At 32.9% G+C, this 22750-nt stretch overlaps 1 long non-coding RNA gene across 2 annotated transcripts; it reads left to right on the forward strand.

Moving 5' to 3' along the window:
* Positions 1–58: 58 nt before the first annotated feature.
* On the forward strand, positions 59–15440 carry LOC145970344 (uncharacterized). Of its 2 annotated transcripts, none has more exons than XR_014438404.1 (4): positions 59–277; positions 562–756; positions 7770–7975; positions 15140–15440. It is a non-coding gene; the product is annotated as an uncharacterized LOC145970344 (long non-coding RNA). The 2 variants fall into 2 exon arrangements; XR_014438405.1 differs by having other exon boundaries at positions 276–365.
* The last annotated feature ends 7310 nt before the right edge of the window (positions 15441–22750 follow it).

Below are 22750 nucleotides of genomic sequence, written 5' to 3' on the forward strand. Positions count from 1 at the left end.
TAGCAGCCATGTTTGATTCGCCTAGAAAGAATCGCGGAATCGGATCGCAATAGCCTCTTCGACTTGACGTCAAATCAGTGATTTTTTCATTAAGTATCGTGCGCGGTTCGTTTGTAAAACGTTTGTGATACAATTTTAATATCGCGATTGAACGAAAGAAACGATATTCCTCTCTGTGCAATTAATATCGCGATCGTTACGATTATAATTACGGTATGAATTATGATACGAACTCTCGACAATCGTGCGTCTCGTCGCATCCGAGTTACGATTCTAGGTAAACGAGAATAAATATTCAATAACCTCAAATTTCGCACGCCAACTTGCACACCCTATGCGAGGGGAAATTACACAGAAGTTACACGGTGTACTATCTTTTACGATTTAACATTTGCCATTCCCCGCGAAATATCGCTCTCCCGTAAGCGCGGTCAGTCCGAATATTAAAACGCATAAATTAAAATCTATGTTTCCGCGCTCGCTATTGCAATGGCAATCCAGTAATGAAAGCAGCTTTTAACGATCTCGCGGATCTTATTGACCCCGCATTCTCCTTTACAGATTCATACTCGGGGAGCATCGGCGCATCGACCGAGGTATTAATTCTGAATTAACGAAGTCTACGTGGCAACCTTCTTGGCATTAGACGCCGCGGACCGAGGTTGCGGCCGGTGCTCTGTACCACTACACCGGAAACTCTCACGCACTCGCGGCCCTCTCGTATATGGACCAAGTTTCTGCAAAGTGTCTTCCCCGGTAAGTTTGACCAGCTTGCGAGCTTGCGAGCAGCGATAATTGGATATTAACGCAGCGAGAAAGTCGGAGTAGCTGCTGCGCGTACATCAAAGCGATTTAAAATTAAGAAGAGGCGCGCGTTATTACACACTCGACGCGCGCGTCTTTTTTTACTATGCTAATTTCGATTACCAAGATAATAACGGCGCAGTTGATTAATGTTAGAAACTGTACGCAATGTTACGGCCTCTTTTTAACGGAATAATTAATACACAGGATATATTAATACACAGTAAAAAATTGTGCGTCCATATGTTAAATTTTTTTTTGTGTTATCACGTTTTGATTAGTACTTTATTATAAAATTAACATACAACATATATGTTATTATGTTTATAACGTTGTGTTACATTTATGTCAACTTTATAACTTAACACTTTGTATATGTCTCTTAGAAATGGAATATTATTTTGAGTATTTTTAACATAATCATTTTAAACAATCAACATGTCTCAAAATCAGTTTAGCATTCTAAGAAAAGTTAAAGTAAATCTTTAAATAATCTTGAACTTTGACATACAAATATAATCAAGTTTACTAAAATCAAATGTTTCTATTACAAATAATTTAAGTTAAAATAATTACTACTATATGTTAATGTCCTCAACATTTCTTACAAATTATAACTATTGTAACTATTTTTTCATTAATTTGTATGTTTTTACACTTAAAGTCACAATAACAAAAATAAATGTAAAGTATTGTGTCAATTATTTAACATTTTTAATTTGTCAATAAGTAACATACGACAAATGAGTTATTTTAACTTAAAATTTAGAATGGACTTTCTGGGACATGTGAAAAATGTTATGATTAACATTTTATTTTTTACTGTGTTATACGCACGAGTCTTGTAGAAATTTCGATTCTCTGAAATATATCGCGAACGTCAATTTATAAATTCTTAATTTATTTTTACAAATTTTATTTTTAATAATATAATGCTTTTATTTATATTGATTTACAGATATATATTTATTTCGGAATTTACTTGGTAATCTATTATGGAAGGCCATTTATATTAAATGCGCATGCAATATATCATCTATTTGTTTCGAAAATGACAATTTATTTGAACCCAAGATTGCATAAATCGGAGCATACTCGTTAAGAATCGAATAATGTTTAAATAAATAGATAATCAGCATGAAATTCGTGCAATTATAATGATTGGATAATCGTATGCAATCTATGCTTTAACTTTAGATTTAATTTATCTTTATTATGTGATATGTATGTATTCGTATCTCTATTTCGTTTATTTCCAAATAGCTTTAATCAATAATGACATCACGTTTGAATAATTATTGACATAATATTAATATTATCCAAAGAATGTAACATAATTAATGCGGATTGCATTCGACTTTATATTGACCGGAATAATAACACGCGCTGAATAATTATTAATAATTATTCCTATAACGTAATCATTGTTTGTATCATTGTTTGTCAATCTGATAACAATATTCTGCGTAAGAAACGTACAATTGTCTGTATTTATCGAGTCGTTAGTATTACTCTTTGGAATAAACTCCTGCATTTATTGTCTGGGTTTTCAACCGTCTTCTGCTAATCGTTTTGCTAAATTGGAGCGAATGTGTGAACGTTTTCGGTAAAAGGAGCGGAATGTGGAACGGTAGACGGTTGTTGTAGAATAAATGAGAGAATGGGACGATAGAGAAAGCGCGGTGGTATATACAAAATGTTTGCAAGTTGTGGAACTAATTCGAGGAGATATTAATTGGCGTAAAGTAATTATAAGTGCTGGGAGCAGTTGCTCGGTAGTTTAAGTATAGCTTCGACAACGACGGTCTATGAGAAGTAACGGGGAAGAAGCAGTTTTCGAGGAGAAAATATACGTAAACTCCGTAATAGTACGTAATAGCGTAACACTGTTTCCCAAGAAAATAAATTATTTAATCAAATCAACGAATATAAAGATCATTTTCTTTAAGCTTGTGATCGTAGAATTTTTTCTTGTAAAATATATTGTGAATAATATATAAACTTAAAAAAGAAATGCCACATGAAATATTAAAAATTGTGTAACATGATTTTACCGGAAAATAAATTTTTAATCAAATTAAGAAGGAGTAAACTTATATTATAATTTAGAAATATCTCTCTTCTTCTCTCCATAAAGTCTGTTTATATATTAAAGAAAAAAAGAATATAATAAAGGAATGTAAAAGAATATATAGCTGGCTTAAACTTAATACAAAATTTTATTTCTTTTCAAAAGCATTGCATAATTTTAATTTTAAAAGTGCAATTGCGAAATCGTTACGTACGAATTACATTAAACGTATTACGTTGTTGCGTTTTGCACTCAAATTATCATCGACTAAAGTCGCGAAGCGCATATATACACCACGAAAATGCATTTAATAAACATTAGGTATCTGATGGCGAAACTCCTAAATACGCATAATACAATTTGCCTAGAATGCACGGTCGAACCTTTCCCGTCGTAATTGAAACACGGTACATCGACGGTGTCTCTCAAAGGCCGGCATTGGAAGTTAATAACAAACATAACAACCCTCAATGGTTCGCGAGCGGCAAACGGGGTACGAGCGCGAATGTATATGGTACTTTGAAAAAATTTCCCAGGAGAACGGGATACGTTAATATCCCTGTGAAAGCACGAGGGTTGCACGCACGCGCGCAACGAATCTCTGTAACAAGCATTAATACAATAAATTCTCAAAGCTTGCAATTTACAACGTACAGAGTTTTGAACGGTAAATCAAATATCATCCCTGGAAAGAAAGAAACAGACAGATAACGCAATTTTTGCTTGTCGTAGTAGACCGCGTTTGCAACACGCGTATTCTGTGAAATTATTTTCTCTCTTTCTCTCTCTCTCTCTCTCTCTCTCTCTCTCTCTCTCATATATATACATATATATATATATATATATATATATATATATATATATTATACACTAATATATTTCATTTCTTTAATTTTATTTTAACTTTCAAGAATTTCTCTAACAGATTAACACCGCTTTTTATATAAATGGATAATGGATTAATTCTGTCGAGAATTTTTTAAAAGTATAAAAAATATCAAAGATTAAATAACTAAAATGCAGAGATACAGATTTACAAAATAATAACAATAATTCCATATCTAATAATTTGAAGCGAGTATTGACGTAGCAGGATTTTAATTTGCATTTTAGCTAAAATATCTATAGGAATGTATTACGTTAAAGATTTTGAGACATCAAAAAATAACATCTAATTAGATGTCGTTAAGAGAAAGACAAAATCTGCAAATCTATCAAGGAGTCACAGAGGAACACAAGTACGTGATGTATCCTCGGATATCCTGCGTATCACATTTCTTTTGCGCGGCGCTTTGTCGCGCGACAAGCCTCGTTGGAATTTATTATCCAGCTCTTTGAATTATTTGCATGTGTCCCGTAATCCCGCATGTGTCGTGTAATCCCTTAAGTCACTGAAGCCCGTTGTCCTGGCGCGATCGGACATAACGGCGGCAGGACGTCGGACTTTTCGCGCTTAGCGCACATACGACGCGACGCGCGCGAGCGATCGCACGGAATTTATATTCCAGCAGCTGCCGTGGCTTGTGCACGGAGGGAAGCGGGCTTTCGTCGCTCGAAATTTCATCACGGACGCACCTGTCGCACTCTTCGCGCCGATTCGACTCGGGACGAATTAAATGAAACGGTTTAGATTGTCTTTTTCGACGTTCAACGCGAAAGCGCATTAACGATCGAAAATATATCAAAAAAAGCTGCATTTACACATGTCTTGAATTTGCTTTTTTAAAATATGCGATTATAATAAAATTTGTAACACGTTCAACAGAATAGATGGTTTTTTTCTCAACAATACGTGTTTTATTGAAATAATTTTTTCAATTGAGAAAATTGGGTTAGATTGAATTTTTAACATCTATGGTGGAAGTTTTGGAATTTGCTCTTTTATATAGAGCTAAAAACAAATTGCTAATAAGCAAAAATGATAGTAAATTATAAGCGAGGCGATGATATTTTCATCATGTGAAAAGAAAATATTGCATTTAGGAAATATAATTGTCCGCAACATCCTATAGCCTTTTCATTCAATAATTTTTTCAATCTTGTGTATTCGCGAATTTGTATGCAACTCGCACTTTCGTTTTCTGATATTTCGTCGCAAATCTGACGTACATATTTCGCTCCTAACAAATTAAATGAAACGGATCAGTTAATTTTCCAATATTCAGCACGGAAACGACTATAGATAGAAAATCTATAGATCTATAGAAATCTATAGATAGAAAATATAAAGCGAATGTAGTCCTCATCAATCTGCGTTTTCTGTTTTGCTGCGAGAATTCCATTGTATTATACATTTCTCTCTTGTTAGGGGGTATGACACGAATCCCAAATGTGTAAGTACCATGCATGTGTTATTATTGCAATGTACGCGCATAATGGCAGACCACTTGAACACATTATTGATTTCCTCCTATATAACATAATTTACCGTTTCATAACATGTTGTATAATTTCAAAATTTTATTAAGATTTTGGAGAAGTTTTAAAACACGAATTTACAATTAATGACCATATATGAAAACATAAAATAAAATCGAAAATATATCGAGAAATCTTAATTATATAGTTAATATTATATACTAGATATTTATTAAATATAAATTGAAAAATATCTACTTTGACAAATAATTGCAACTTTTATACGCTTACGAATCAAGTATTGCGGGTGTTAATTACTCTTAAATGATTAAATTAAATAATATTATGTATATCGCAATATGCATATTATATGGAGCAAGAGTGTCAAACACTTTGTGACAATTAATTCTATGTGTGTTTGTCACAATGTATTGCAAAATAAATCTATACAGACTGTTCTTCTAACTTCAAATTAATTATTAATAATTAATTGATATATTACACATTTTTGTTACTTTAATTACTCTATAATTTGTATTATATTAATATTATTACGCGTCCATAATTCAAAAGTGATTAGCAAATTTTACTGAAAAATTTAAAGCGCAAAGTGAAAGAAATTAAATATTTAAATTTCCAAACATTTTTAAAGGAATATTTAAAGGGGAAAATCATTTTTACATAAATATCATAATAATGCAAGTTATTTTAAAGTTTTTATTCTCTATTTGTATTTCACATAAATATATCGCACGAAATATGTGTCTCGATGAATAACGATCGTCGCGGTTTTATTCATTTATGAATGAATTATTTTATTTATTAGAAATCAAAATTTTTGACGATCTTTACAATTAACAATTCCCAGGAGTTGTGGTTGATTCATTTAGCATTTCGCGAGATATATTAATTTAAAATTGGATAATTATAACGATAAATATATTGGAAAAATCATAAATTACTATTTTATTATATATTTATTAATATTTATAGGCGATAATTATTTCTTTAAATATCGGATTCAATTACATTTTATGTCACGTTTCGTTCTGTTTTATTTAAGCACAATGTGCTCGTTTTTTTTCGAATTGCGAGCATGATGTAATACAAGAAGCAAAATCGAGTGAAATAAAGCAAATCCATAATATATCAATCTTTGATTTAATATCTTAAATCGCTAATAAGCAATTTGTAATTCAAGAAATATAATGTACTTCGCATTTATTTATTTTATATCGCGTTAAATATTTTGTAGCGAATTATAAGTATCACAGAGTATGTGTTTGTTTTTGCGGCGTATAGAGCGTTGTTATGTAGCCTCGACGAAGTCACCTTGTCATTTGTTCAGTGAGACTCGAGTAAGTAGGTAGCATTGAGAGCCGCTCCATATATTATTGTATTATTTCTCATAATCGCAATAATTAAAATTATATCGCGATATTATTTTCCAACAATTAAAATTTATCCGATCGCACGATTAATTAACTACATTGTAGTTGACGATTCTCTACAGCGCGACTCATACATTTCGAGAAAAAGTCGAAACGAAAATAATATTAAATATTAGAAATAACCATGCGAACAATCGGCAAGTTATATTTTTGTTGGAGTATTTTTCTTTAAATTCATTTGTGATATATTGTTTTCATATTTATATTATAATGATACGCAAAATACAATCAATCTAAAACATGGACGTTAATAATAAATAATTATTTATCAACAAATATAACATCGAAAAACCGAATAATTCAAAGTCACGAAAGACAGTAGTATATATCTTTGTTAATAATTAATTTATAATTTTCCAGAAACAAAGTATTTCACATTCATTTATTTTATATCGCGTTAAATATTTCGTAAAGATAAGGAATTATTAGAATATATTCGATATATACGGCGTACGCCTGTTGTTTACATTCCGTGGCCTTGCCGTCATTCGCTCGGCGAGACTCGAATAGATAGCATTGAGAATCGCTCCGGTCGTCGTATTATTTATAATACAATCGCAATAAGAGTATTACGATATCGCGATAATATTTTCTAATTTTAATTAGAGTTCATTACATCTACGATTAATTAATTATTGAATTAATTAGTTAAATATTGACTTTCATTTTTTATTGCGTATTGTTAAATATTGATGATTCGTACCGAGGCGATCAAAGTTAACTATCAAAGCAGATATTTCACACAATTTATACATTTCGAGAAAGAAACGAAAATCATAAGGATAGGAATTAAAAATTATCGTTATTGTTTCAGAGATATAATTATTTTTTTAATGCTTGAATTCTAATATATCTCGTATCACGAATACATTATTATAATTTGTTGTATTCTATGAAATTCAGTCAATGGAAATCTATCGTGCGAACAATAAATTCGATAAATTACATTTCTGATTGCAATTCGCGAATATTTTTTTTTTTAATTCAACTAATATACTTATTTTTATTAATATTTATATTATAATATAAAATAATAAAGTCCTAAAATGAGAATTTTAATAATTATTACTATTTATTCTCAACAGATCAACAGTGTCACAGTGGCAAATAATGTGAATCGCGAGTCGTACATAATTAATGTCGGGAGTGCCGTACAAAGTATCGCGCGACCATTATATTGTGATTAGTTCGATTGTTAAATTTTCGCGAGTGTAAGTGGAAAGAACAATAATGGACAAGGAAGGAGGATGAGATGCAGAAAAGCAGCGAGCGATGACAGAGCAACTATGAGGTGAGCACACACACACATTTTATAAATTTAATTTATTACTTATTACTTCTATTAAAAAATCTAATTTATTACTTATTTATTAATTCTATTAAAAATTCAATTTTTTATTTAAATAATCTAAATAATTTTAGTAAATCTTCTAAATATTAAAGTATTAAAAATTTTTTACACGTTTCTTTATATATAACAATATTAATATAATACAAATATATTTAAAAGAATTTTAAAATATAAAATTTAAAATATATACGTTATTTTAGATTTAAAAAAATTGGATTTTTTTATTTATCATATTATATAGATAGAAGTTTAAAGAAAATTTTTTAGAAATTCTTTTTAAATATTGTACTTGTTTAAAGGGCACGAATAAAACATTTAATAACGATAATCTCAAATATGCCTAAATGTATGCTTAATAAACATTTCTGATCGCCTTTTGTATTTTATACAAAAATATTTATTGAAGAATTTTATTTTTCATTCAAAAATTAAAAAAAGGAGAATTTTATTTTTCATTTAAAAAACGGGAATTTAATTAGACGCGTATTTATATATATTTATATATATTTTTCATATTATTCCTTTTACTTTTAATTATATACGTAGTTTTCTTACGCAGTCTTTTTAAAACAAATTTTAGTTTTACTTCCCAAGAGCTTCAAACTTTAACGAGATATTTCAAGTTTAGTTTTTAATTTTTGCCAAGAGTTTAGATTTTTGAAATGTTTGACATTGAAAAGAAGCTTCTTAGAAAATATAACAGCATAAACGAACACTTCGACGACGTGCCATTATATATGTTACCAGAACCGGATGTCACGACTTATTGTTAGTACCACAACAATAACGTCAGCGACAAACTCGGTACGATTGGTCCCGATGGTAAAAGTCGGCCAGCTTTGCACTGCGCAAACTTTATACTTAGAAGCACTGGGCAGCTCTCAGGTAGGATTTGCTGGGTCCTTTTGTGGCGTTCTCTCGCTCTCTCTCTCCTTTTCTCTCTCTTTCTGCGCAGCGTTCTTTTATTATGTAAATCTATGTCGTCGGTGGAGCACGGAACGTTCGCGGACATATAAAGGGTTTTAATATTAAGCGCCAGCGCGCGAGAGAGCGCGGACCAGCAACGGACCCGGGCGCTCTCCTTCGCGAATCCTTCGTCGTATCCTTCCTGAAGGAGACGACGGCGGATGAGAAGGATGGGGAACGCCGGTGTGGTCCATGGTACGAGATACTGCGGGAGCTCGTTGGTATGCCACCCTTCCCCTTCCCCAGCATCTTCCACGCTCCGTGCCGAACATGACGAGACTTCGTAGTAGAACGCTCGACGATACAGGATTCATACCGATCGCTTTCGCTCGACTCCTTTGCGACGAGACGCGAGTTTTCTTTTTTTTTCTCTTTTACCATCGCGACTATCCCCTCGCGACCTTTCTCTTTTCTCTCTCTCGTTCCTCTTTTACGTTTGCGCCGCGCATTCGCGCGTGCGTTCCTTATTTGTAAGATGCAGTATGCAGTTACATCCCGAGAAGAGATGCACATGTAAATTATGCTCGTCACGTAAAGAAATATTGGCTATTAATTTTCTTATTTCGACAGAATGTATAAAACATTATCTTGAAGCCATATGTATATTTGAGATGTATCATCATTACATTTCTTAATTAAAACTCAGGCTTTAGAAACGCGTTAATTTTACAGTAAACGTTTGCCGTTATTTTTTAAACCTTCGGTCAAGCTATAAAAATCTCCTTTTAATTTAGAAATCTTCAGTTTTGAATTTAACATTTAATCACGCTCTAAAAATCTCATATTGCATGTACTTTAAACAACCTGCCGATTTTTTCTGCTAGAATTTTTAAAGAAAGAATTCAAAGATTCTTTTTCATTAATAACAGTTATTCTTTATTTCAATCGTATATAATAACCATAAATTTTATTGTAATACTACACTTTCTATTTTTGGCAATTTTTATCGTCAATAAAACTATCATAGTTTTTATGGTATTTAATCCTAATTTATCGTTGTACCAAAAATATTTCTGGCAAAAGTTGCCTCCAGAAAACGTTTCTGCGAAACGTTTTTCCATTATGGTAATGATCCTCTTTATATTATGTCCATCGTGAAGAGATACAAAGCTTGCGCAAATCGTCAGAGAAACATTTTTATCCAAGATAACGTACATTCACTCGACTCTCTCCCAAGAGAGCGTATTGAGAGTAGTAGTGATTTTTTTCAGCCACAGAGCTAACTCTCTCCGGCTCTCGATATTTCGCAAGTCGATATACGTTTCGCACGGAAAAGAGCTCATAAATTTTCTCGGTTAATCCCCACAACTCTTGATGTGTTTGTCGGGTTTGCAGCTCGACACCGGGCATCGCTCATCCGCCGTTCTCGTACGCTAGTGTAACTTGGTTATTGTTGTCCATAGGAAGCGCGAACACAGGAGCATTAGAATCCGCGGGCGTTTCTCTTGCGCGTGCATCGAAAAATATACGCGATCGAGGATACTGCGATCACAAATCATGGAACATTTCCATGCTAATGCGCGATGGAATTGGCGACCGGCCAGGTTGGTCAAGCGTCGATCGTTGCTGCTCTGTTCCCCGTTGTCTTATCCGCATATATCCTCCTCTCATCTTCTTTTCTCCGCGTGATTGTGATTTCGCGCCTTATCAATCGCGAAAGTCGAAGTAAACATTTGCTTTTTTGCTCGCGAAAATAAATTTTTTTTTCAGATTTAATTTTTAGAAATCTTTCGCATTATCCCCCACGTGATTTTTGACAAAAATTCCGTTTTGCATACTTAATCGCGGATCTAATACTGTTCTTTCTTTACAAAGTTTTCGGAAAAAGCTTTGACGTTTTCGCAGAACATTCTTTAATTTTTTTGATGAATTTAGCTATAATCAAATTGCACATTTTCAATAAACAACGTAAAAAATATATCTAAAGGATTAAGGCATATACAGGGTGTTCGGAAATTCAATCGACAAATTTTCAGAGATTGTCGGGGGCACCATAAGAATCATTTTTTGCAAATAAACCTGGGGTCGGAAACGTGTCATTACATCGCTACGGCATACGGAGTGTTTGAAAGAGTCGGGACCTCGAAATATCACAAAAAATAGAAGTTTTACAAAAAATTGTTTCAAACAAAATTTGTAGGATATAAAAAGGTCTATTTACTGGCGCCATGTGTTTGACCTTGAATGGCGTCGCCAAGGTAACGACAAGGCCACCTTGAATTTTTAAAGTGGAACCCTCCACTTTTTATTGCATATTCTTGTAACCCTTCTTCAGATCTTTTCAAAACACTATAATTAAGTTAGTTTTCATTAAGTACTTTCCGAGTTATGAGACTTGAAATCATTTCTTAATTTTACACAAACCGTAAAATATCTTGTAAAATATTCATTTTTCGATTACTTTATCTTAATACTTTTATAATATTAATAATAAGTAATAATATTTATAATATTAATACTTTTAAAATATGTAATTTGCAATTAACAATTACATATTTTTTCTTCGAAACAACTATGTGTTTTCTTTACACCAATTGATTCCTCTCATTATTTTGTACATAAAAGTATTAAGGTAAGATAATCGAAAAATGAATATTTTACAAGATATTTTACGGTTTATATAAAATTAAGAAATGATTTCAAGCCTTATAACTCGGAAAGTACTTAATGAAAACTAACTTAATTATAGTGTTTCGAAAAGGTCTGAAGAAGGGCTACAAGAATATGCAATAAAAAGTGGAGGGTTCCATTTCAAAAATTCAAGGTGACCTTGTCGTGACCTTGGCGACGCCATCCAAGATCAAACACATGGCGCCAGTAAATAGAACTTTTTACACCCTACAACTTTTGTTTGAAACAATTTTTTGTAAAACTTCTATTTTTTGTGATATTTCGAGGTCCCGACTCTTTCGAACACTCCGTATGCCGCAGCGATGTAATGACACGTTTCCGACCCCAGGTTCATTTGCAAAAAATGATTCTTATGGTGCCCCGACAATCTCTTAAAATTTGTCGGTTGAATTTCCGAACACCCTGTATATCGCGAATTATCATGAATACGTTCCACACACTCGATATTTCGAATATTTCGCTTGACGTTGAGATGTGCCATCGAGTCGAATTTATCGAGTCTGTTTCGACCATCCGCCATACCACAGAAAAGATGTTGAGTCGATAAGCAATTTAACGAAAGCCGTAGAAAAGTTGGACTTGACTTAGTAGTTGAAAGCGCACACGCGTCTTTGAGAGAGAAGACGTGGGACAACGCGGGATAAGAGAGCTTTAGCCTCGTATGGACCAAATTGATTAGGAGCTTCGACATTTACGATCGTCCGATCACGAGACGTATAAGAAGTTTGAACGACTTGATCTTCGGCAAAGATGAAACGCCAACGGGATACAACGAGTATCGCGACGAAACGCGTAGGAGGGGCTCTATTTCGCTTTAGCATCGTCGCTCGATCACCGTTTCCCCGCTATAAGCATATTTCCCTCGAGTTTCGAGATATCGCTGAACTTCTTACCCTGCGGATTCAAAGGGATTGAGCAGTAATGCAAACGGCCCACCAGCGGCAGTTCCCTCGGAATTGTTTGCCGGCTACGTAGTTGCGGCTTATGTTTGCCTTTAGCCCGTGAAACTTTTTCATGAGTGTTTTCTCTTCTTTTTCATGTCGGGCAAATAACGGTCGAGAGATGCATCGCATCGTTTCTCGGCTTAACCCTCTCTCTGATGGGGAATTTCGAGTGTAGAGGGGTCACGTCGCACGAACATCATTAAATTGTTTATTGACTCTTGTGGAGTAAACTCATCTTTCTTACTCATTAAGAGTTTCAGGCGAGAAAGACAAGACGAACAAAAAATTATGATGCGTACTTTTATGCATGCATACATACATACATGTTTAAAATATCTTTCTAAAAATATTCCCCAGTTATATAAAAGTTTTTTTTTTTTAAACTGTCACATTTTTGTCTAAAATTGACTAAATGCTGTTCATACGTTGAGATGAAAATAAAGCTATCAAAATAATGGTATCAAAAAGCGGGTGTGTTTAAATCGAAATATATATTTATGGCTACAATATATATAAATATATATATGTGTGACATACGTGAAAAAGAAGAATCAATTGCTTTTTTCATCATAAAGATATTATTGTTCGATCCGTATCGGCAATATTATGTGCTGCACCATACATGTTATAAATGCACGCGCAATCGATGTTTCGCGCTGTGCAAATATTTGATCACCAAACGATATGGTTTCCGTCGAAAATATGTCGAGCACATCGTCGGGTACGTTTATTGCGTGATTCTTAATCGGTGACGTTATCGCAACTCGCGATATATTCAAAACGTATTCGTTTTTTTCGTTTCTCGCGCAATCCGTACATATATGCTAATGATACTTTCATAAACAATAGCTTTCGATTTGAATATTTTTTACATGAACGAGTATTTTACAGCGAAACGTTTTGCAAATTGCGTAGCGAAATCTTCTTCATATTCACAGTTTTATATTCCCTATATATGAGTAGCAATAATAGAGTATTACTAGAATTGCGATTTTTATACAATCGATTATTTTACAAGTTTCACCATTGCTTCTACGACGTTAATTTTCGAAATCATTGATACAATTTTCGCAGGACAATTTTTGACTAAAATCTCTGATTAAAATCTAAAATATTATTTTTTATTACACTCTGTTTTATAATAGTTTGTATATCAATAATATTGATACATGTTTGCGAGAAAATAGCGTAATTTCGAGCGCGCTCATTGTTTCTAATTTTCGAGAGACACGTTGTTTATTTAATTAGGGATACTCACATGGGGTGCGTGCGTCACGCTATGCCAATTTGATCATATCCCCGTAGCCGTGGACCATTCGAAGGTAACTGTAATGATTGTGGGATTAATTTATGACATTGTTACATGATACCAGTGGATTATTAGCGCGAACTCGATAAAATGAGTCCTAGTAGGATCAATTTCGTACTGTTGAATGCGTCTTGTGATGAATATTTTGAATCTATCAATTGAATTAATTATAATTACGAAAGAACGTGCGAGAAAAGAAGAAATGGCAATTGATAGGTCGCTTAGTTAATTAAATAGCCGACATTGGCGCTTAACCAAATATTTATAGTATCGGGAAAAAGAGAGAGAAAGAGAGAGGTTTTAGAAAAGCTTTGATGGTGATTGAACGTGAGAGGAACATTTAATTGCAGTAACGTCGAGTTTTAGAATTATTGCACCTGACGTTTAAAATAACGTTGGGAGTTACAATGCGGTTTCGTACGCGAATCATAATTCGTAACAAAATAACATGTTGCTTTGTAAAATTTATCCTATTTAGTTTAATAACACATATGCGGTATGTAAATTTCATCTGTTTAGCATAATATGACATACGTCATGTTTCATATTTACGATAGAATTACCCTATCACGTGGCGAGATGTAAACACATTACATTTAATCAGGTGCAACCTTACGTTTAATCAATAACAATCTTAGTATACAATTTTAAATAGAATATATTCATAAGTATTATTTTATAGAGAATATATTCTCGATTAAATATGTATTTGCAAATAGATATATCGTTCTCGACCCGGCATATTTTATCAAGATAGGAAATCCGCTCTTAAAATGTTTCAATGCCCCTCGGAGGGTACGTAAGCCGGGGACCGATTTGCATACTTTTCTTGTGCCCGGATTTTAAAACAATTTTGTATGTTCTTTTGCAATTCCCCAACAATGGACCGTAAAGCGCCCTTGTCGTTTAAACTTTTTACTACCGACATTTGGATAATACATCGATACGCAATGTTTTCGGAAGAGGAAAAATCCGTGCTCCTTTTTTATAACTTTATCTTAAAATATTTAAATACACATATTTAAATACACATACACATTGAAACTTTTATTGGCAAGCTTATTTGATAATATCATAAATTCGATACAGAAATGATTTATCTGTCAATAATTTGCATAATACTTATACTTCAATAACAGATTTGTAACGGTTAAAGTAAATCTCTTTTGTTTCGAGTATATTTTTCTACGCTATCTTAACATATAATAAGTCTTTTATCAATCTGTGATGGAAACTTCTTTTTATGATTTCAAGAATCACTTCCGAGTATTCGTTTCGCAAAAGTCCATCTTGACGATCTTAGCATAAACTCATGAATGGAGAAACGCGGAAAATGGAAGAATTTTATTTCCTTCAATACCAGACGGGCAGGATAACTCGTTACCTGCACCCGGCAGCACTATTACCTTGCTAAAGTTACTAGCTACTTGGACGGGGCTTAATCAAGCTGACAAGGAAAAGTAACTTGTAGAAAGAAAGGTCAAGATATGCAAATTAAGAAAGATATATGCGCATAACAAAGATGTGTAACATGTTCGTAAGAAATTTGTATGAAATGTGCTCAAAATTTGTTACATGTATATATGTATATGTATATATATATATATATATATATATATATATATATATATGTATATATATATATATATATATATATATATATATATATGTATTGCAAAATTGAAGTACAATATATATATATTACGATTCTTTTAAATATTAAGAAACGAGATAGATATGTATTGATTATTCACTTTAATCTTGAAAAATGATAAAACATCTACATACATTCCTCTTTTTCCACTTTACATAGTATAAATTAATTAGAATAAAAAATTTCTTGAAAAACATTTTCCGTATTTTATTGTTTACAATATACAATAATATAAATTTACTAATAGAGATACTAATAAATTTATTAATTCCCTTGAATGTAAGGATTTTTTGAGAAATTTACAAATTTTCACTTTATTATTCTGTATTGAAATAAATAATATTCTAATAAATTTTAATACTAAATGAGTGAAATACGATAAGTTAACAAAATTAACATTTCGTAAATTTATTACAGGAAATATAACATGATACGAAACTCTCTCTACTTGCTACTAATCTTATAGTTCTCTCTAATCAACACATATCTCTGATTTACTTGTATAGAAAATTTCACTTTGTATAATTATGCACAATGAAATAATATCATGTTATCAGAATATTTTAAATCTTTAATTGACAAATATTCTCTTTTCTATCAGTGCTATAATACGCATACATGATAAATATAATACTTTATGTAATTTTGTTTTGTAGTGACAATTAGATAAATTCAATTATGTGTATAAGCAAATTTAAAGTAAATTCTTTGCACCACAATTATTTTTTGTAGCGATTTATCAAATTAATTAATTTCTCGTTATTCGCTAAGTTGATTATCCAATCGTTCACCAATATACGCGCTTTCTCTTTTTGGTGAAGAAATCACCGAAGCGAAATACATCGGAAAAGCATACGCTTGATTGTAACCGTAATCAAGTTTAGACAATTAAATGCAATAAATGAACTAGTGAGAGATAAATGGAAAAAAGTATCGTGGCTTTTTATAAATTCTTGTGCCATTTATGCCAATGTCCTATCAAGTGATTATGTGGAACAATTGCTTAATTACTCATCAATTGTTTCATAATTGACGGCTCGACAAATTGGCTCTCACGGTACGAACAATCGGTGATAAATTAGACAACGTAGCTTCGACCGACGTTTCGAAATTTCAATATTACGATGAATACATTCATCTAATTCATATATATATGATATGTCATTTACATTGAACATTAATATTACGCCTCTCTTTGTTTTATTTTTCACTTTAAAAAGATAAACAAATATATTTCATTAATTTGCTCAAATTTTTTCATCCTTTCTCTTTTTCTCTCATTATTATAGAAAAAAGAGATATTAAATTTATGCAAAGCTACGTGCTTTTGATACATCTGTTCAAAGAATAACAATATGGCATAATTTGTTCATTTATAACGTCATCTGATGTACTTTTTCACCTTGCGCTCTTTACCTGTTATTTCATTAAAAGAGTACATTTGAGTGCATAATAATATATATAATAATTACGCCACCAGTACTATGTTCATATTTTTCTAATTGCTTTTTCTAACCCCGACATCATTATGAGTCAAATAAAATATAAGAGAGAGAGAGAGAAATGGCAGCACATTTATTGTGTAAAGCATTCGTTATTATATTCCACAGTAATACACATGGGTATACATTCGCTTTATTAGAAAAGTAAAAGCGGATTCATCATTTTATAGCAATGCTACAGTATCTGCAAGTCGCGATTAATTTAAATATGTTTTTCGCTTCTTATTTGAACAGCGTATTAAGAAATATAGACAAAAAGAGAACAATTTCTTGATTGCTTCCTCTGCAATCTATATTTGTTAAAAATAAAACATAATAAAGGAAATCGACACACACATAATATCATCATAGATAATATATATTTGTTCATTATATCACATCAATTCTCCTTGATATTAAGTCTTTCAAATAAAAATCGAAAATCATCCTTATTCAATTAGCTCGTCAATTTTTGTTCTTCGTCGTAAGACCTTTCTTAACATCGTAACATTTCATACTTTGCTTAACTATATTAAATTAATTATTCTCGTCGCGAAGCATCCAAGTATATCACTGACCGCGAATTAACAATCTCGATAATTATCTAGATCAACGATAACTTGCGTGATGAAAAATGAAAGAAAATGACATTCCGAGAAGAGGATCTTAATATTTTGCGGATTAAAGAGGAAAAAGAAATTATCCAAATGCGCTGTTTCTTTCAGCGGTGGACGTTAACAAATGAAAGAATTGTAGATTCAAAGTTTCCTCCGCGGTAAGAATTTTCCGAGGGTGACATGCATCGGAAGGGAGAAGGATCGAAAAAGGTTGAGCTTCGCGGGAGAAAGAGCGGCCGTAAAATCGAGCCCTGTGGGAGATGAGAAGACGAATGGAAGCGGGCCGGTAAGAAATCGTGTAAGAAACGCGACCTTCCCTTCATTCTCTCGCTCCATGACGCGAGAACTCGGCAATCCTTCGATCGTTGTCTATTCGGGCGACATTGCAACGTCTACATCTTGCGAGAACAATCGGAATCGAGGAGCGGGAGATTGACAGGCTTTAAATGTCAACTACGGTATTTGGAAAAGAAAATCTTTTTTTTGCGTTACACAGTACGCTGGTTCTCTCGCTCGCAAGTGACTCGCAACGAATCTGCATTGATAAACGCGAATAATAGAAATGTTTTTCTTCGGCGGTGATTTTATTAAGTGAGGGAAAAAATGTGAAAAATGAATTTTGATGAGATTCAAATATTATTGTTTGTTTGTGCAATAATAACATTATACGAATGACTGATCAAACACAAAAACACGCAATAATATATTTATATATTACAATATATAATATTACATTATATAATTTTTATATATTATAAATTGTAATAATTATATAATTATGCATAATTTTTCAAAATATACATATATAAATGAAGATTTAATTTAATTTTATAATTTTAAATACTATAATTTTTTTTTATAATTGTTATAGGTTACACGGGTTACAAATAGAAATCGATTATCAACATATCAAGCTAAAATACATCCATTTTTACAAAATGCGATATGCGTCTACGATAAATTACGTGAATATAGCCATGCAATTGATTTATTGCTCGACCTCAATTACTTGTATCGATATGGTATTTTCTCGCAATCTTCAATGTACAATGTATGTTATGCTTTTTCAAACCAATCACACGTTTTTCATATAAAATATCATTCAATCGCGCTCTTATTCATATTTTTATCAAACAAATTCCATTTTTCATAAGCTATACATTGACAGTGTCATAACATGCATTCTGCGTATCGAAGTAGTCAGCTCTGTTTGACATAATCAGGACATGTTTTTAATCAAGAAAATGTTGCTGTATTTTTTAATACATCGCAGGAAGCTAAGAATGTCTTTATATCGATCGCGACTTGCATCCCATCGTTGAAGATTGCTATCCGAAGTGGAAAATTAAAAGTCACGCGCAACACTGCATTTTTTGGCGCGCAACTAGTTGTATATTTCACTTTGATCTGTTCAGCGAGCGATACTTGTTCTTTTTTTGCTATTTCTCTAGTGAGCACTCGGTTCCATTTCGCCGATCCATCCACGGAGTCGGAATGTATTGTTTCTCGGAAAACACATACAATGTGTGTTTTTCTCTCTCTCCTAGCGAGCTATCCGTTCGACCGGCAAATTAAAACCTGCGTACTGAGAATTTTGCGGGTTTTAATGCGAATCATTTATCAGCCGCGCCGTGTCTTTTGCCCCGCGAGAATTTCCGAATTCGCCGCAACAAGCATCGGCTAGAACGTTCGTATTCGTTGGGATATACCACGTCGTTAGTCAGATCGCATCCCACGGTAATCCGACTGTTCCTGCGGTGGCGTAAAGAATTAAAAGCGCTTTACAACGTGTCGCGGACCATTAAGCCCGTACCGTTTAATTTAGTATTCGCGCGCAGACATTGCGCGAAGCGAATAAAAGCGGCGAACGATCCTCGAAGAATCGCGATGAGTTTTATCGCGGGATTATTTTAGCGGGGGTATGCTAACAGCGGGAACAAATAGCGCGGCCACAGCAACAAGTGCACAATAAGGTAATCGACTGTAGTAAGTAGAAATTACGGTCCATTACGCGCCTGCATCTCAAACGTTGCAAGAATTTTTAAGTTCGCTTCGTACGCCACGGGCGATGTACCGTGTTTAGACCAAGCGCAACTGTAACTTGCGAGCAATTTCTCCGAGGTTATCGAGCGTACAAGAGATATTTGTGCATTAATGTAAACAATACATCAATGATGCGTCCATTTATTTGTCGCGACTCTCAATCTTGAGAGTATTGATACGACACAAAATATACCAACGTTGCGCTTCTGCGTTTTGAGATATTTTCAACATTCGGGGATTTATTGCAAAAAGAGAGTAAGAGAAATTTTAAATAAATAATATGTGAAAAGAGGATTATACAAGCTAAAAATTAGTTTGATGAAAAATATGTTCCGGATTTATAAATTTGCCTGGAATTTCGAAGAGAATAAAGCGCTATGCACATTTTAAATTATTCCTCGTAATAAAGATATATCGTTTTTCAATATTAAATTATTACATTAAAAATTAACTGCTTTTCTCTGACACAAAAATGCTGAAAATTGTTCCCTCGAATTGCAATTGATAGAAGATAGATTGAATTATGATTTTAATTTTGTTCAAATCTTCATTCTCTTTATATCTGTGTAAAATCATTTTATTTAAAAACCACTGACTTTTTTTTAACTCACGAAATTGAAACTGGCGCGTACTTAAATTTTTATTTTTACAAAATTTTTAATACTGTAAATCGCAAGCTCTTGGTATCTTTTTTTCATTTTACAATCATCTGTCTAAGTGCTGCTAAAATCGATGGAATTTTTATAACGCCTTAAAAATTTACGAGTATGTAAGTACTACGTCTGTATAATCATCGCAGAAAGCAATCTGCGTCGTTCTTTGATTTTAAAAGTCCGTATCGGGTCCTGCGAAAAACGGCGTCGTTAACGGTGCCGTTCTTGAAAGGGTCCGACTACAATGGTCCGCGTAACGAAGTACTTTCTTTTCTAAACAACTCTTTTATAACGAATCAGGTGGCGCGAGTCCTGCGCGGGCTGCTTTTATCGTCGCACTAACCTCGTGAGATAAAGGCGCCATCCTTGAAGAGGCGTAAAAAGAAACGGACGTTCCGTGAACTTAATGAGATGGCTCGAGGCTCGATGGTTCCCCTTTCATCGCGGTTGAGACTAAAATTGTACGAATGGTGCGTGACTTCTTTCTCTGCTTCATAGAATAGGTAAATGCCCATCATGGCTGTTATATAATATACTCACCTAAAGTGGATCCTTATCGAACATTTAGATTCCATGTCTCTTTGCAGAAATCCTTGCAATAATAAATCAAAATTAAATTAATTAAAAGCAAAATTTTAAAAAAGTAATAAAGTTAAATAGAAAAGTAACGAATGAAACAGTTTCAATAAGTACTCGAAACAATTAGGTCAACATCTGTTTTTCTCTATCTAAATAAAAGAAGCAACTATATTTTCTTGAAAACTGTTTTAAATGTTATGTGTTCGATTACATTTATCTTTTTAAAAATATGAAAAATAAAGATACTGCATTAATGTGAATACGATCACATGTTCCAATTGTTATAGAAAGCAAACATGCCAGATATGATTGATTCTTCCGGTCAAACTTTTGCATCGGTAGATCAATTTTGCTTTTTCTACTATACATGCTCTATCTAGACTGTTTGCATCAATCAAAAAATTACTATTCACTGAACGTTAAAATATATATTTGTCGACAAAAGTCAATATTTGCTTGTAACCGGAAAAGTATGGAAGAATATATTATTGTGTGTGTGTGTGTGTGTGTGTTTATAAATTTCAAGATAAAATTATATGCATCGAATCAAAATCATCGTATCAGTCATAAAGAACAAGTAAAAAAACATTGACTGTTATTTTAAGCAAAAAATACCACTGTAAAATAAATTTTAAAAATATATAAAATATTTTCGGAATATTTTCACTGTTTTTATAAATATATATATTTATATATAAGTGACGTTTCAAATATATATAATTATATATAATATATATATAATTAATATATATATAATAATTATATATAATTATATATATATATAAATATATATAATTATATCACTTATAAGAATGTGATATAAAAAATCTTGAGTCGATAAAAATGATACAGTTTAGAATATCGAAATTACATTTACAAAGAGAGACCTAACAGTATTCAAACATATCCTGATATCGCGCATTGAGGTGAAAATCTTATCGAATTTCATCCGCAGGATCATGAACAGCGACCAGAGAAGCACTTTAGCTGAGGCAATTATGCGAAGCCCAGAGGCGTTCCTATTTGCAGCTGTATATCTCAATATTATCCGCTTCGCGATTATTAATTTCGCGTACAATGCCGAAACGATTTCACGAACGCTTGTGACCCCAAGTACAAGCTCTCGAACTGTAGAAACCGGAACTCGGGGTTGTTGTCTTCGTCTTAATAGCGCCGCAGGGTAGTTTGCAGCCAACGGAGCGTCAGTAACGGTCGACCCTTCGTTCTAAAATCTGCGTATCGGTGGGATACGACGAAACGCCACAATGATATGCCATTCTCCGTTGTACTATAACGTCCAATGTTAGATAAGAAATTAGTCCTTGGAAATCGATAATATTAACGAAAATGCTCTGATTTTGTACCCATCGAAATAACGATCGGTTTTCACAAAACCGATTCGATTAACACTTTAAATCACTATCTCTTTGCAAAATTGCAAGAAAGTGGTATCGGAAGAAAATAAGAAAATCGATTAATCGGCGTTTAAATGGAACATTTTCTCCAGAATATTTGCACTTTTGCAACATTGTAGCCTGTTGCGTCTACACATATAATCACATTCGTATTTACAGAGTGTACGTGGTGAGAACTGATAATTTAATCGAGATGCGCCAAGTTATATCCATGGTCGATTGGTGTCGTCTTTAATCCCTCCAGAGACCCAACTTTCTACACGTTTTCTCATTACCGACAACGTCGTATTTCTAGCGGGATCTCTTCTGTAAGATATTTATTTGTAACTCACGCGATCTTTCTCCTCCTCCTCCACCCACTGAAGGCCATATCTTCGAGAAAATTACTTGTCTCCCGCAGACTAAATGTCGTCGTTCAAGCGG

The sequence above is a fragment of the Camponotus vicinus genome, unplaced genomic scaffold (genome assembly GCF_025532165.1).
Source record: "Camponotus vicinus isolate PSW18456_S1 unplaced genomic scaffold, iyCamVici1.0 SCAF_1, whole genome shotgun sequence".
Lineage (NCBI taxonomy): Eukaryota > Metazoa > Arthropoda > Insecta > Hymenoptera > Formicidae > Camponotus > Camponotus vicinus.